Source organism: Pinus tabuliformis, chromosome 2_1, assembly GCF_031772625.1.
Source record: "Pinus tabuliformis cultivar Carrire ecotype Pingquan chromosome 2_1, CPIR1, whole genome shotgun sequence".
NCBI classification, from domain to species: Eukaryota; Viridiplantae; Streptophyta; class Pinopsida; order Pinales; family Pinaceae; genus Pinus; species Pinus tabuliformis.
Genome location: NC_142299.1, coordinates 495,147,177 through 495,160,586, shown reverse-complemented (window position 1 = coordinate 495,160,586; position 13,410 = coordinate 495,147,177).

The following is a 13,410-nucleotide window of genomic DNA, read 5'->3' as shown; positions in this document are numbered from 1 at the left end:
AACATGATGAAGGAGTTCACCCCTCCTGGGCTATGTCTCCTTGGTCCAACTTCCAATGGCTTAGGCCTCTCTGTTATGATCAAATGTGTAAAAATATGTGTTTACAATGCTCAAATTCTTTTGAAACCTGCTCCAATGTGTCCATAATGTCCAAAAATGGCTACCTAGCCTATTTTTGCACCCAATTTGGTCGAAATTTGGAGAAGTTATGACCTATCCTAGTTTTCCCACTATTCGCTCCACAAATTGCCCCAAATTCGGTAAGAAACCCACATTTTTGCTCGAAATTATGCTATTTGAGTGACAAATCCACCAAATTTTAGGCGGATTTGTCGAACCGGTAACTAGCCCACTAAAACCGGCCAGTGGTTACACTAAATGTTAAAATGTGGTCACATTTTGTGGTTTGAATGGTGGTTTGGAGACCATCGGATCTAGCGGTTAGCATGACCATCAGCGGCAGGGTGTTCACATGGGGTGGTTAAAGTCCACTCCCAACTCCCAAACTCGGCAGCATTAAAGTTTAAAATTTTAGCGCAAACTATATGGTTAAGACCCAAATGTATGTTGTGATGGTGAAGTCTTTGCGTTAGTGTTGTGAGGTCATGGATTCGACCCCCGCTTCCTTCTCCCAATCCATAAAAACAATTTTGGTGGCCTCCCGGGCTGCCACATGGCAACCTCCGGTTGGGCCACATGTCAGTCCGTGGTTGGCCATCATTCCAACCAATCATAAAATGCGAAATTCTGACTAGTACCAAGGTGCCACTTGGCACAATCCAATTCATCAGAGATGTACAGTTAGCTTGCAAACTTAGCCTAATCACCTACACGGTCATTTTTACGGATGCATAGTCAGCAGTCTAGTTAGCACTTCTGCAAAAAAAAAATTGCCTGTTTGAGAAAATGGACAGAACACGTTTTTGGGAGCATACGGTGTTTGTTTCTCATGAAACAAGTTGGGCTAGATTTAGGACAACGAGCACTATGCGGTTGTTCAGGTTCCATTGCCATTCTAATGACTTTTATTTTATAGCATAATTCTGAGCACTTGATCATTCCTCTTGGCTGGAAGCCTTTTGGACCACAAAATATCACTTTCAGTTGTCCATTAGGTTAGGGTACAACTCGCTCACCTTTCCAATCTCTATCAATTTGGCCTTTGAAGGATTTTCTCCCTTAAGCCTCTCTCTAAGATAGTCGACACTTCCTCTTTTAGATGTCCTTGCTCTTCTCTCAAGTATAGTGTCTTGCTGAAGCTCATCAAGGAATCCTGGAGAAAAGTCTTCAATATATGGAATTTGAACATTCTCTCCTTGATCTTCAATCAAAGGAGGGTCATACAACCTTAAGTTCTCAAAATTAACAAAAAAGTAAATTTTCATGTATGAAGGCAAATCTAACTTGAAGGCATTGTTACCAATCTTTTCCAAAATTCTGAATGGACCATATCTAATTGGTTTTAGATTTTTACCTTCTCCTTTGAGCCTCTCTTTGCTAATGTGAATACAAATTTCATCACTAAATTGGAACTTGTGATCTACATGATGCTTTTTGTGTCTTGCTTTGTACTTGCCTTGGCTCTTTTCAAGTTGTTCTTGAACTATTTGGTGTACCAATTGGATTTTTTCAATGAACCTTCTTGCTTCATCTATGTCACTATGACCATCAATAGCAACATCTTTGCCAAAAATGAAATCCAAAGGAGATTTAGGCATGTATCCCAAACATGCCTCAAATGGTGATGTTTGAGGTGAAGAGTGCTTGGCCAAGTTGTAAGCATGTTGAATATAGTGCAAATGTTCATCCCACAATTTAGAATGCTTGTTGCAATACCCACAAAGAAGATGTATCACTTTCCTATTCACCACCTCTATTTGACCATCTCTTTGTGGATGAATTGTTGTACTCTTTTTCAATTTGGTGTCCATGAATCCCCACACGCTTGACCAAAAATTCCCAACAAATAGAGAATCTCGATCACTAACATTGGATGTGTGCAATCCAAAATGCACCCATACATTCTGAAATAATAACTAAGTAGTCTATTCAATTATTACTTTCTTTTTACATCGCATCAAAATACACATTTTTCTGAACCTATCCACAACTACATACAAATAATCATGACCTCTTTTTGACAATGGAAGACCTCCTACAAAATCCATAGTAACACTCTCCCACAGCCGCCAAGGAATCGGAAGTGGTGTGTACAATCCTAACTTCCTATTGCTAGGCTTACTGACTGCACATAATGAATATCCTTTAATAAAACGTGACACTATCAAGCATACGAGGCCAATAACAATACCTCTATAGATGTGCCACCATCTTGCTCACGTTGAAATGACCCGCAATAAGAGAAGTATGTGCCTCTCTTATGGTGTTGACTCTTTACCTGTGGAATACAAAGCTTTCCAAGATGGTACAACAAGTTTCATGCAAATGATAATCCAATTATTCTACTTGCTTACCTTCACTCAAGATTGTATAAAAATCTTGAAAGTCATTGTCTAATGCATATTTCTCAATATAACTTTCATGTAAAACATAATTATGCTCGAGTAAAATAGCGGCACTAACAATAGGCCTAGAAAGCATATGAACAACTTTATTTTAGATACGTTACTTATACCTAATTACCGAGTGAAATTGTTGAAGTAAACTGATCCATTGGAAGTGCCTTCATTGCTGCAACTTTGATTGAGATTGCAAGTATTGGAATGGTTGATGATCAATGTGAATAATTGTTTCCTTATCCATCAAGTTGTGTTTCTAGTTTTTCACACTTTGAACCAATGCATGCAATTCATTGTCATATGTAGGATAGTTAATCACTACACCATTGAAAGTTTCCGAATGAAAATAGATAGGCTTACCATGTTGCATGAGGACTGCACCCATGACGTAGTCACTAGCATTAGTCTGAATCTCAAATATCTGTCTCAAGTCTGGAAGTGCAAGTATTGGAGCTGAACTGATCTTGTCCTTCAATGCATCAAAGGACTTTTGATGTTTGCCTCCCCACTGAGAAACCTTTTTCACACTTGTCAATGCATGCAAAGGATCTGTGATAGAAGAAAAGTTAGCAATGAATTTCCTCCAATATCGGGTTTCTCCCAAAAAACTTCTTACCTCAGTAACTGTTTTGAGCCTTGGCCAATTCCAAATGACATCAACCTTGGCGAGATCTATTTTTAACTCACCTCCTCCAAAAATATGACCCAAGTAAACTAAAGAAGTTTTTCCAAACTCACACTTTGACATCTTAAGATACAACTATTCTTTATTTAAGACATCAAGTACTTTTCTCACATGCATGACATGTTCATCACAAGATTTACTGAAAATTAAGATGCCATTTAAGTATACTATTAAAAACTCATCAATAAATGGCCTCAATGCATCATCCATCACACACATGAATGTAGCAGAAGCATTACATAAACCAAAAGGCATAACTAGCCATTCAAACAAACCTTGTTTTTTTTTTAATGTTGTGTTCCAAATGTCTCCTTCAGCAATTCTAATTTGATGGTATCCACTCCTTAAGTCCAACTTAGTAAAATACTTTGCATCTTTCAAATGATCAAGTAAGTCATCTATTCTAGGTAGTGGGTAATGATTCTTTACTGTTATTTTGTTCGATGCACGAAAGTACACACACATGCACCATGTTCCATCCTTCTTTGGCACCAACTTGACAATAAATGAACCACATGGTGAGGAAGATGTCCTGATGATCCCTTTATCCAAAAACTCTTGAATTTTCTTTTTAATTTCTGCACTTTCTATCACTGACATCCCGTACACGCTAATGTTAGGAAGAGGACAATCTTGCTACAACTGTATCTCATGTTGGATTCCTCTCTTGGGAGGTAATCCTTTTGGTCCTTGAAACATCTCATATTGGTTAACTACATCAACCAATTCAGATTTGATTTTTTAATCACAACCTTTAAAAGCTTCATTATCAACATCATTCTTGACTTTAATCATTAGAAGTACAAAATTCTTGCTTGAATTCACTAGTCTTTTCATCTGCCCAACATTAACAAGTGAAAGATTTAGTTTCTTGCTATGAGCTCTCACAATATATTCTACTCCATATTTACACAAATTGTATTTGTTTTCATGTCTATGGAAGATAGCTTTTCTGTCATATAGGTACGATTTGTCCAAAACTATACCACATATTTCTAATGGCACAACATCAAGCTCCACTTCATCTATGAAAATTGCAGTAATGGTGAATTTCAGTTTACACTTTCTATTAACCTGCAATTGTGCATTGTTACACACCCATCCAAGTGGATATGGTTTATAATGTGGAATGGTTTCCAAGTTTAAACTTTTGACAATGTTTCTAGAGATAAGATTGGCTTGAGAGCCATTGTTGAGAAGTGTATCAATTTTGCTGCGTTTTGAGATCACCCTTATGTGAAAAAGTTATATCGTCTTCTTTTCGTTTGGAGTTTCATTGTTTGAATTTGAAGTACTAGTGCTAGCAATGTATTCTTTTCCTTTTATACCTATGGTTGTAATTTTAGTTTCATCGCCTGAATCAGATCCCAAATACTTTTGAGTGGTTGTAATGTCTTTTGTTTTCCCTTGTTGTTGATTTTTTTTGGTTTCATTTTGGGATGAAGCTTCCAACAATGAGCTTCATCATGACCCTCTTTGGAGCAATATTTGCATGTTAATTTCGCTCCTCATTCTTGATAGATGCATTTTTCTTTCCCTTCCCTTTGAAACCCTTTTCTTTTCCTTTACTCTTAAATGGATTTTTACTACCTTCTTCTGGAGTGTTTTTCCCTCTTGCCTCAAGATGAGTGGTTTGCCCACACACATCATCTAGATTATTGGGATTAAAAATTAAGATAGTATGCCTAAGGTAACTGTGTAAACCCCCTATGTACTTCAACAACGTGTCTTGTGATTGAAAATCTACACCTAACATTAGAGACCTTTTTTTTTCTGAATTCTTGGGTGTAATCTTGCACATTTTAACCTTTAATTTGTCTAAAGTTATACCAATTCATGATGGACTTCTGCATATAAGCTAGAGGGTAGAATTTTATTTTAATTGCAGCAATGAAATCAGACCAACAAATTGAGATCTTACCATGTTTTTTTTTTATCTCCTCTTGTGTCTTTGATTCCCATCGTACTAGTGTTGCACCCTCCATTCTCAAGGAAGCTAACTGAATCTTTATGTCATCCTCTTGAAGGTTTTGAATAATGCAATATACCTCCAACTGACGAATCCAATTATAAAGCTTCTTTGCATTCACTTCACCGTTATACATGGGCAGCGCAAATTTAACATCAATTTTTAGTAAGGGTGATTTACCAGTTCCTTTTGAGATATGTTGATGAGTGCGAGTAAGGGTTGTATTAGTGGAAGAGGGTGAAGATATCTATGAAGAAGAAGATGAAGAAGAAAGTGGAGAGGGTGGAGGTTTACCTCCATTTCCATTACCTCCTCCTAAAGAACCTTCTCCTTTGGGAGGTTTGGAGCTTTCACCCTGCAGCTTGGTATTCCTATCTTCATATAGGACCTTCACCATCTTTGTCATATCAAAGAAAGCCATCTTGCAAACCTTCTCATCTTCTTTCATGTTTGTAGGTTCTCCTTCATGAGACATGCTCACTGGAGTCTCAACTGCATCTTAAGGATTAACAGGTGCTGGAGATTGTGGCAACCTTGCCCTCCTTCCCCTTGACCCAACTTCAGGGCTTCCAACCAGCTTCCCTTCTCCTATTTTGAGTTTTAACCTTATAATCATGACATAAACTAGCAAACAGTTAAATCCTTCTTTCACAAAGAAAATGTAGCGCTCTGATACCAAAATGGTCTGATTAAGAATATTAGTTTATTGTGCTAAAATCCTCCTCAGATTAGAAACAAAATGTTGTTCATGTGCTTAAGGATTCATGAGTTTTGCAAGTGAAATTTGAGTTTTTATGTTAATTTTATGAGCAATTTAACATAAAATGGAAATTGAACAACATCATATAAATGTACAGAACATCACCAAAAACACATCACAATAGGAACATGATGAAGGAGTTCACCCCTCCTGGGCTATGTCTCCTTGGTCCAGCTTCCAATGGCTTGGGGCTCTCTATTATGATCAAATGTGTAAAAATATGTGTTTGCAATGCTCAAATGCTTCTGAAACCTACTCCAATGAGTCCAAAATGTCCAAAAATGGCCACCTAGCCTCTTTCTGCACCCAATTTGGTCAAAAACTGGAGAAGTTATGACCTCTCCTAGTTTTCTCACTATTCGCTCCATAAATTTCCCAAAATTCGGTAACAAACCCACATTTTTGCCCAAAATTTCACTATTTGAGAGACAAATCCACCAAATTTCAAGCGGATTTGTTGAAACGGTAACTGGCCCACTAAAACTCACCAGCGGTTACATTAAATGTTAAAAACGTGGTCACATTTTGTGGTTTGAATGACAGTTTAGATGGTGGTTTGGAGACCGCTGGATCTGGAAGTTAGTGTGACCATCAGTGACGGGGTGTTCACATGGGGCAGTTAAATTCCGCAACCAACTCCTAAACTCGGCAACATTAAAGTTTAAAATTTCAGCGCAAACTATATGGTTAAGATCTAAAGGTATGATGCGATGGTGAAGTCTTTGTGTTAGTGTTGGGAGGTTGCAGGTTCGACCCCGACTACCTCCACCTGGTCCACAAAAACCATTTTGGTGACCCCCTAGGCGACCAAGTGGTAGCCTCCGACTGGGCCACGTGTCAGCCCGTGGTTGGCCATCATTCCAAACAATCATAAAACATGAAATTTCGACCAATACTAAGGTGCCACTTGGCACAACCCAATTCGCCGGAGATGTATAGTCAGCTTGCCAACTCAAACTAGTCACCTGCATAGTCAGCTGTATGCATGCATGGTCTGTCGTCTAGTCAGAACTTCTGCAATTTTTTTTGCCTCTTTGAGAAAAAATATAGAACGCGTTTCTGGGAGCATACAGTGTCTGGTTCACGTGAAACGAGTTACGCTAGATTTAGGATGACAAGCACTACGCAGTCGTTCAAGTTCCACACCATTCTGACGACTTTGATTTTTGAGCATGATTTTGAGCGACTGATAAATCATTCCCTCATAACTACCCTTATTTTTTTTAAGACTTAGGAACCAACCAAGACCTACCTTGAATGCAACATCATGACCAAGTTACAATTACTACAACTGTACTGTGCCTTGTTGACCTAAGAATGGCTTACAAGTCATCTTAGGCTACTCATCCAACTTAACAAGTTACCAAGTCAAGGCTCACGTCCAACCATGGCCATAATAACTAAGAAACATAGTTTACATGTTGACATGCCATAACACCTGGCATGTCTTACAATCCCTTGGCACTATGTGGCACATGTTGGAATCCATTGCATTCCTTGGCATGCTTTAGCACTCCCTAGCACACCATACCACTCCTTGACATTCCCTGGCACTCTTGCATGCCTTGGCACTACCTAGCATATAACTTTGTCACTCCCTCCTTAGCATAGTTGGAGCTCATTGACACTCCCTATCACACACTCTTATTCATTCATTTCCATGCATTTTGAACTAGTTATCCCTTGTGCTTCTTTTGCACTCCCTAGAACGCATTGGCACATCCTAGCACTTGGCACATCTTGGCATGTCTCCATAGCACTCTAGCATTCCTTGGCACTACCTAGAATACCTTGTCACTCCCTCCTTGCACACCTAGGACTCATTGACGCTCCTTTTTGCACACTCTTATTCATTCATTTCCATGCATTTGAAACTAGTGCTCCCTTGTTTTTCCCTAACACTCCATAACACTCCTTGGCATGCATTGGCACACCCTAGAACCAAGAACATCTTGGAATGTTGCCTTGGACTCTAACATACCTTAACATTGCCTATCATACCTTATCACTCCCTCCTTCGAACACTTGGAACTCACTGACACTTCCTGTCACAAACTCTTAATCATTCATTTACATGCATTATAATCACTTATTTCTCCCTTGTGTTTCCCTAACACTCCTTAACACTTCCTAGCACATGTTGGCACACCTTGGCACTTGACACATCTTGGTCGCATGTCACTTGGAACACTAGCATGACTTAGCACTATCTAGCATACCATGTCACTCCCTCCTTAGCACACCTAGAACTCGCTGACACTCCCTGTCACACACTCTTATTCATTCATTTCCATGCATTTTGATCTAGTGCTCCCTAATGTTTCCTTGGGACTCCCTAACACTCAACACACATTGGCACACCTTGGCACTTGGAACACCTTGGTATGCTTCCCTAACACTCTAGCATGCCTTAGAACTATCTAGAATAGCTTGGCACTCCCTCCTTAGCACACTTGGAACTCATTAACACTTCATTTCCATCAATTTGAAACTATTGCTCCCTTGTGTTTCCTTGAAACTTGGCCCTAACATACCCTAGCATGTGTTTACCCCACACCCTGGAATTTGGCACATCTTGGGAGGCCTTGGCACTTGGCATGTCTTGGCATGCATAATGCTATAGCTTTTTCTAGAACTAGGAGCACAAGTGCTTCAGGGGATATAAAAGCCTCCTAGAGATAACCTCTGGGTTGATTGTAGACCAGTGCCTGGGACATATTAAATAGAGGGGTGCTTTTGAATATTATCAGTGGGGCTTTCTTATGCACTCCAATTGTCACGTAATTGGAAAAATATAAAAAGGGAGGCTTGTTTCAATAGTCCTTCATCAAGGTGAACTCAAGAAAATACATGGATCTAAATGCTTAGGGGGTAATCAGGTCAATCCCACAGAGAAATGTCTAGTTCTAGTGGCTGACACAAAACAATAGGAAACTTTAATATTGGCATTGTAGTAAAATGAAAAGGTAACTCGATGCATAGGGATGGAAACAAGACAAAATCCTAACCAACAATGTTCTGGAAGAAGCATGGAAGACTAAAGAGGTCGAATGGAAGAAATAGTGGAGCACTAATTAAGGTACCAAGATCTATACACCATGAATACATTTGTCACTAATTAGCATATGTAAATATGTGCTCATACAGGTACTGCAGGCTATTGAATAACATAAGTAAATATGTAATTACCACAGGTATTGTTACTACTTAGCAGCAAAATATACAACCATGAATAAGAGTGAAACCGAAAAATTCATTACATCATTTCAGAGGGAGAAAACCATATATGAAGTGATAAACAAAGGGGAAACATACTTCACATTGCTTTGATTGGAATCACCAAAGAGTTTCATTCATCCTTCAAAATGAGTCCAATTCACCAGTCCATTTACATTCAACAATGTATTGCTCAAGTACCTCATGAATAGGTAAATAGAACCAAAAGTGAAATCACAGAATTTGGACCCCTTAGGTGCAGAATTATGGGACCACTTGTAAGTGTTTCTCCCCCATATTTATACAGATAAGGGAGGATTTAGAAAACAATTACAATATATCATAGCATGAGCTCTAGCTGTCTGATAGATCAGTTGTCTCGGTGTGCGAAGGATGCTGCCAAAAATGATTTGATTCAAATTTGATTCCATTCTCGAAATATGAAAATTACGGGAAAATAAGAAAAGGAAAAGAAAATGATTATGGCAGGTAAATATCTCCCAGACGTCCCTATGGTTGCCCTCGATATGCCACATTATGCCTCAATGTGCCTTTCCTGCTACTCGGTTGGTTCCTGTTGTTTTTTCCTTAACTGTCTGGCTTCACCACTCTCTCGAGTTGGTAGCGATCAAATATGTTGGCTTGTCATAGAGCAGAAGTGGAACTCGAACTAGCAGTCCTTCGTTGCATCACTGGGTGGAGTTCCATGTTGAACCATTAAATATTCCTCACCCCCATAACTCCATTCAATACCTTCGTTGCCAACCCATTACATATTTAAAGCTATGTACCATGCTATCAAAAAATTACTACATCGAGACTTTTAAACTTGACAGAATTTGCAAAACAACGAACTTCGATTTAGTTTGGCCCCCTTTGCTTCGAGCCCTTCTTGCATTATTTCACATAAGACCAAGGGCTATGGCCATCGGCTTACTCTTACGAGGCTAGCCTTTTATTCGATGTTTGAGGGTTTTTTTTTCCATGTTAACTACTTAGTGCCTTAACTCTTATGACCACACACCCTATATTAGAAATCCTCCCCATCGGAGGTTTCCAGTGGGGGTTTTTATATTGGAGCTGTGACATGCTTACAATCTATGATTATGATAGCCCTTTAGTACTCAGCTTCGAGCTCCGCCTTTGGTCCTTCGTGCCCTTTGTGACCATGGGGCTAGTCCCAACTTCGGAGCCCCTTTATCAAAACTTTTTAAAGTGGTAAATGTTACAAAATTCTAGTATACCTCAACCTTCGATTTGCGATTGTGACTTGACGTCATACTTGGCCACGTGTCACCCTGTGAGTGATGACACGTGTTACCCTATTTTTCCCTCTTTGGACCCTTGAAAATGCTAGATCTGCAAGCCACATGTCCTTTGTACTGCCACATCATGATGAGGTTAGACACCATGTGGCTTTATTAGGACCAATAGTATTCCACCATGTGGCCCTCTAGAGGAGAGAAAAAAGGCTTGCCTACCCTTGTTTTTTCACAGATTTCCTTTGTTAAATGTTTTCTTTCCTTTCTGGCATTTTAAAATTAAAGGCTCAAATCCCGAAAAATTTAATTGCAATCAGAACTTTATGCGATATATCAACTTTGAAAGGGTGTCATATGTGTGATCATTGATTGCGATGCACCGATCTCTGAGTTCTTCGATATGCGGGTTCACCGAAGTGTGACCTTGTTGATACTGAAAGACCTATGATTTGTGGGATTTCTAATTTCATATCGATGATTTTCTTCTGTTGTACCATGCGATGCACCTTAGGACCTCTGATCGCCGATATGCAGGATTTTACCATAAGATATTTTCTCCTTGGCTTATGGTTTTCAAGGGTAAATTCAATCTGCTATAACTTTTGATTCCACGGTCCATTTGGGGAGTTCCATATACTGTTGGAAAGCTAATTCTGATCACTATCCATTGGAGGAGGTATAATTAATTTTTTTTTACTGCTTCTTTGGCTTTAAATATTCCTGCAAAAATTTCTGTTCTTTTGTACTTTAGTCAGCTGAGAACAACTTTTGCAGTGAGTGATAACACCTAATATGCCTTGGAACTGTCTAGCATGTGTTAGTACTTCCTAGAATTATATAGCACACCTTGGCACTCCGTAGTTTCCATGCCTTCATAGATAACCTTACTTTTTTTTGTGGTTTTGGAACCCAACCAAGGCATTGGAAAAACAATGTTGTGCCCGACCCAAAGTCTCCCTTCGTTTGAAACTACTTTTCTAGCCCCTTATCGCAACCATAGGCTTCCCTCCTGCAAGTCCTATTATGAACTTCTCCTCACACACTTCATCATTGGGACAGCTAGAATTTGCTGACACTCCTTGTCACACACTCTTATTCATTCATTTCCATGCATTTCGACCTAGTTCTCCCTTGTGATGCCTTTGTTGAAAAGTGTAACCATGTTTGGTATTCATAAGGAAATGTGTAATTGCGATTTTATGTAATTGATGTAAAGAAGAAAATAAAATTATTTTTGTAATTCTTGAATCATGGGTTTCATGATCAAGGAATTTTATTTTTAGTTAAAGCTCCCATTGTGAGCTATTAGGTTTGGTCATCAAGTCAATGTCAAAGATTGAAGACCCATTTTGGGCATGTAATCCATTGTAAAAGAAAATTTATCAACCCTCCAAGACCTTGTCACAAACTCTTCTTCATGTCAGCCTAAGTATGCTTCTAGAATGTCAAGTCGACTTACCTATATCACAAGTTGGCTTATTTTGATGGACAAAATACTATATATAGGGTAACTCAACCTCCATTTGTGGACAAAATACTATATATAGGGTAACTCGACCTCCATTTGTGGACAAAATACTATATATAGGGTAACTCGACCTCCATTTGTGGACAAGAAAATTCAGTTAAGTAAGTCTGCGATAAAAAGTGTGAAGATAACCAACAAAGAGAAGGAAATGAAGAGCGAATATTTTGGTGTTGTTTATGTGTATTTTTTTATGGGTAATACCTCCACACATCCGAAGGAAGGAAGAACTATCTACTGCAGAAAAGGTTGAAGGTCTTGTTGCTGTCCAAGAAATCAAATAAAGAAAGAAGATAAGCAAGGTTATAAGCCAAATCATAATAAGAGGTCATGCTATCCAAGTGAAGAAGATCAAGGTTAAAAAGTTGGTCAACCACATGTGCTAGGGTTTCTACAGGAGGGTCGATAACTATAGATTTGATCCGGGGAACCAAAATTTGAAGGATAGCCGAGTTATTGAAGGAAGAAGCTTGATCATCATTGAATCAAGGAAAACGAAGGAAGTTGAATCAACGAGGATTGTGACTTGGTCTTGGAGAGGTCATTGAGTCAAGGGTCTAGGTCATGGGCTTGGTATTCATCAATTGAAGTATCTATAAGAAGAATAATTTGTTTGGGTTTTCCTCTCATGTTGGAGAGCTTTTGGCCCTATCTGATCACCTATTCTTTATGTCTCTTGTCTCCTCATTGTTTATGCATTAGTAGTTGTTTGATGAAGAATAAAACTATAATAATATAAGTAAATATAATATCCTAATATTAATAAGTAAAAAGCATTCACAAGCAGCGATCATAAGAAGAGAAATCAACTAATTATTATGCCCTAGATTTATCGACAACCCTGGCACTCCTATGGGATGGGACCTAGCTATGAACACTTTGACAAACATAAAGACAACCTGTGTACTAAGGCTTGGTTAGACCAACATACATCACATTAATTTTTATCTCAATTCGGTAAGTGACATCGAAAATTGAATTTTTCCTACTATTGAAATTTGTCTTAACATTCACAGCTAACAAACAAAACAACCTCACATGCTAGCTAAAGAATAGTGAGCAAAGGAGTTGCAATCATAAATTCATTGAGCATATAAGCAATAGAGAAATCAACTAATAGTATTCATAAATCCATAACACTTTGAGGCATGCAAGAGAATTGTCCTTAACATTATATTGACATTCATCCATTTGTGTAACTATAACATTAGGCTATATAGTATATGCAGTGCCTACAAAAAATAGGGTCAACAAGTTTCTCATGATCCATGAAGCTACCAATGATCAAGTCATAGACATTAACATTTAGTTCATGCTTGTTGGTGTATAACATACCCCAACATCTTATATTTGACCCATACATGGAAGCTAAGGTCTACCTGTGATTGAAAATAGTGTCGATTAGGGTTAGTTTTTATATAATGTGTTATTTATTTGTTGGGACTTTTTTAGGTGGAAGTTATTCCTTTGAGGT